The following is a 4742-nucleotide window of genomic DNA, read 5'->3' on the forward strand; positions in this document are numbered from 1 at the left end:
AATAATTCTGATTCTAGAACAAAACATAAAGCAAATATACACATCTTTTATGTAGAAACCTTGGTTTTTCCATTATATAATACAAAGTTAAAATGGCGAATGCCCACTCCCTGCCCCCGCCATCTCTGCTGCTCTATTTTCCCAGCCTTTTCTTTTGCTTCCACCCTTCCTTCCTATGTACCCTCTGCCCCAGGATGCCCAGAGCACCCATAGTCACCTCTACAGAACCCCATAACTCTGTTCATGCCTTGGTTAAAGCCCTTACTTGTTTGCTCAATAGTCAGGTTCATGTTTATCTTCTTCCAACACAGTGCCTGACATAGTAAGTGTTCAGTAAATCTTTGGGTGGTGAGGAAGGCTGTTGAGTTAGAGAGTCAGGCTGTTTGGGGTATTTTTGAACTTTGAGGGTTAAAACTGGTAGCCCCAGTTGTTTAAATCCTTTGGATTCTGTTGTCATGAGTTCTGTGGCCATGGCCTTTAAGCAGAACAAATTGTCCTGGGGGAGATTTTGATACATTAACAACTAGCTTCATAAATCAAAATTTCATTCCATTTGAAATAATGGAAAACCCTGCTTGAGGGATTTCAACAGGCCGGTGTGTGTCTCCTGCCATCAGCATGAGGGTTCTCAGCATAGGGCTGCTACTCCAGCTCGTTGATGCTCCTGTGGGCCCAGGCTCTTTGTACCTTTCTGCTCCACTGTCCTTAAGGTACAGGCCTTCATCCTCACGTTTCTACCTAATGGTTGCTAAAGGGCTGCTGTACTTCTTGGGTCCCTATCTGAAACAAGAAGGAGGGAAAAAAAGGAAAAGGTGAAGGGGCAAACAGTGTTTGTCCAGCAGGTCTTTTCCTTTCTATTCACTAAAGGATGCCATATCCGGGGATTTCTATAGAACTTTAGCACTAGCTTGGAAAGCTGGAAAATTGGACTATTTGAAGCTTGGCATACTAGTCCCTGAAGAAAATCAGGGTTCTGTTAATAAGGAGAGCTGGATATTGAAGAAATAATTCATATTTGCCACAAAGACTTTTTTTTTGAATGAATATAAAGAGTTTATTCGGTGCGTATTTGGGTATACAACAACAAATATTAAACAACTTTTTTAAACTTTTTGTGCACAGGACAGAAAACTGCCTGTACATGCTATGTCCACTTTTGGAACACAGATTTTTAACAACTATTAATGCACAAACCTTACATATCATGCAACTCTATGCCAAGAACCCAACTTTCTTCCATGCAACAGATATGAAGATCTAAATGGAAACCTAGCTAAGTCTTAAACACTTTTCCAGTAGCAAGTATAATATATGTTGTTGAGGGAAAACCAGTCTTAACAATTCCTTGCACACAATATTCATATGCCAAATACAATGACAGGAGGACTCATACATATATAGGTAAGACATTTCTTGTTTTAACAACACAAAAGACAACATCACAGTTCCACAGTTCCCGTCTTTACACAAGAAGCCACAACAATAGTTTAACATGATACACAAATGGAATTAAGAGAAATCTACACTTGAGGATAATTTTTTGAAGATATCTTTACTGACTGGGGTTGACAATACAACTCAATTTCTACACACAAAGTATAGCACGATAACTTGACCAGAATACTACAAATCTAAAAAAAAAAAAAAAAAATTGGTAAAATCACAAGAACACTGTTACCTTGAGCCTGAGAAGGCAATTCAGATTCAACCCTGAATTTGGTTGATTTGGATTAAGTGACGCAAAAAGTCAATAGAACCATTGAATTTCAGAAATCATAAAGTTGCACTATGCCAAAGAAAAGAGTACATGTGAATCGAGTGTAGATAGAAAACATCAAGCCAAGAAAACAACACAATTCACATAATTTTGTTTGCCCCGACAAAACATTTAAGCAGTTAATTTTGTTATGTTTTGTTTGTTTTTGAAGAACAATTGTGGTCTTTGAAATTTTCTTGGTGGGAGAGCAAATTTTGATCAGCATTAGTGCTGTAAAATCTTTTTGGATTATCATCCCCAAAGTACAGGTGAGATCATGAGAAAATTTGGCAGTCCTTCTCCCAGATTTAGTTCACTGAAATGCTTGGCATTCTTTTGCACAAGCTCAATCTAAATAATGGGGCTTTAGTATGGATGATAAGAAGGTCTAATGGCAGATAGAATAGTGAACTCTGCTTGTTTGTTTGGTAAATGTCACTGACAAATTTGAACTTTTGGGCGAAGGACTGCTAGAAGAATTCAACAGCACCTGGAGGTAAGGTTCTGTTACAGAGCCCTTCTTTTGCCCTCACTGGCTACGTTGATTCATTGTGGCTCATGGATTTGCCTCCGTTCAGCACGCCAGAGACACTTCTGCTCTTGGTTGGGGTCCCGCTTCCAGATCGGGAGAACTCCGTGAGGTCGTGCAGTGATGGCTCCTTGTACATGGCCACTTTTAGTGGTTTGGGCAGAAAATGAGCTGCAGGCTTGTTCTTCTTCACATGGTTGCCTTTCATGATCTCTCCTTCTTTGTTCAGACCCAGATACCACCCTCGGCCTGACTGCTGCTGACGGTATATCATTGATGAATATGTCACATAATAATTTTCAAACACTGATTCTTTGAATTTGCACTCAGGTGTGAAAAGTTCCGAAGTGTACAAGGATCCCTCACTGTTCATTGCCAAGTACAGCTTAGTTTGAACTCCTTGGATAGCCACCACTCGCAGACCCACAGGGATGAGGTTAAACAGAGTGTAAGTGCTGTCCTCATCTTTGGTGCCATCAATGGTTCCATCCGCCTGCAGCTGCAAGTGGTAGCCTTGTCGGCTGTATAGCTTGGTAACTATACCCTTAAGCTGAGGCTCTGGTCTTCTTCGGGGCCTCTTCTTGGAGCCGAAGAGTTTGACCCGGGAAAAGACATTTAACTTGTTTTTGTCGCAGCTGGTCTTGCCTTTGCTGGGACTGCACTTGCAGGCGTTGGATTTCTCGCGCTCGCGGCCTTGCCTCTTCTGACGGATGAGCGAGCTGGCGATAGCCGCCGCCATGGCCACGACGCCCATCACCACCGCTTCTTTTGCTGCCCCTCTCTGGGTTCACTTCCTCCTCCTTCTCCGCTGCTTGTCCGCTGTCTCGCGACTTCGCCGCTTTGGTCTCCTTAGCCTGCGTTTGCCCGGGCTTCTCCGCACTCGGGCTTCAGCCAAGGAGGGGGGAGCTCAGCCTGCCGCCCGAGCTCCTCCAGCGGCGGTCCGGCTCCCGCGCGGGCTGCTGGCTGCCTGGGTCGGAGTCGACGCCACAGCCCCGGGCCGGGATCGCGGGCGAGACTGGCAGGCGGAGGCAGCGCTGCGCGACTGCGTGCGGTCGGCCCCTATGCCCCGAGGACACTCCACAAAGACATTTTTAACACTTTTTGATACTATATTCTTTTTCAAATATGGCAGGGATGTAGAAGTTCTGACATGTTTTTGGCTATGGGTTGGCCACCCCGAGCGAACGCAAGGTTTGGTAACTATTCCTCTGCCATTGTCATGCTCTAGCTCCTGGTCTATGTAACCCTTGTTGGCTTAAGTCATGGAGAATTATCTGGTCTTTCTTTGAGCCTGTTGGGGCTTACTCACTCGGGGTATATAGGGAACATACTGTTCTTTGGTACATGCTGCTGTTGAAACATTTAGGAGCAGAATGTTTCTTTTCACTGGAATCTTAGCTGGAATGGAGCAGAACTTCTAATTGTATGAGCCCTTTAAAATGAGGAGGCTCATTTCTGTGGGGTTGGCTACACAGAGGAAATTGTGGTTGATAGGTTAGCCTGGGAGGTTGGCAGGTAGAGTCGTGTTAGGAATTCTCCAAAGGGAGGCCTCCAAGAGCAGAGTGCAGTAAGCTTGGGTGAGCAGGGTTCCATATTGCATAAGATCCCCTGACACATGGGATAAAGAAGATGGTGAAGATGCCTTTGGCCTCAGGAGAAGCACTACATTTCTGACCCAGCTAAGGGACTTTCTAAATTCCTGCAGTCACCACAAGCTACTGCCAGCCCTCTGAGAGGAGAGGGACAGGAGGGCCAGCACCAGCTCCCTCCTATCAGCAGGATGTGGTGAGTGCAGGCTTGGGCATGGCTTGCAGCTGTTTTCATGTTCCTGCCACTTGTCAGACTGCAGCTGTCACTGACTATCAGGATGGCAAGTCTTTTCTCTGGGGGCTAAAGGCAGTGCAAGTTTGTACAGGTCATACAAATGACCGTCAGTCAAATATTTGGACCTCCTTTAAACATGACCTTTCCCATAGTGCTGTTCTCTGTCCCTAAAAATCCATTTCCCTTTCTCCTGCTCTGGAAGCAGACAGCCTCTATCCACAGGGTCACAGATGCATAGGCTTCCAGGGGCTATGCAGTTTAGCTGAATGACCAGGTGGGGATCTAATCCGGTAGAGAGACGTATTCTGTCCCAAGGGGGCCCAGCCACATGCTCTTCTCCTGAAATGTAGAGTCCCTGGTTGCCAGATCTCCTCATTTTAAAAGAAAAGCCAGAGAAATGGATTTTTATTCAAAATCACTTAAATTATAAATGTTTAAAGCTATTCATCTTTTCTCCTTTTCTTCTTCCTTTTTGTAAAAAAAAAAATACCAGGCTGGGTGTGGTGGCTCACGCCTGTAATCCCAGCACTTTGGGAGGCCGAGGTGGGCGGATCACGAGGTCAGGAGATCAAGACCATCCTGGCTAACATGGTGAAAGCCCGTCTCTACTAAAAATACAAAAAGTTAGCCAGG

The 4742-nt window shown here is 44.9% G+C and overlaps 1 pseudogene; it reads right to left on the reverse strand.

Moving 5' to 3' along the window:
* Positions 1-1028: 1028 nt before the first annotated feature.
* LOC105486396 (fibroblast growth factor 13 pseudogene) lies at positions 1029-4537 on the reverse strand (annotated as a pseudogene).
* Between the last annotated feature and the right edge of the window lie 205 nt (positions 4538-4742).

The sequence above is a fragment of the Macaca nemestrina genome, chromosome 3 (genome assembly GCF_043159975.1).
Source record: "Macaca nemestrina isolate mMacNem1 chromosome 3, mMacNem.hap1, whole genome shotgun sequence".
Lineage (NCBI taxonomy): Eukaryota > Metazoa > Chordata > Mammalia > Primates > Cercopithecidae > Macaca > Macaca nemestrina.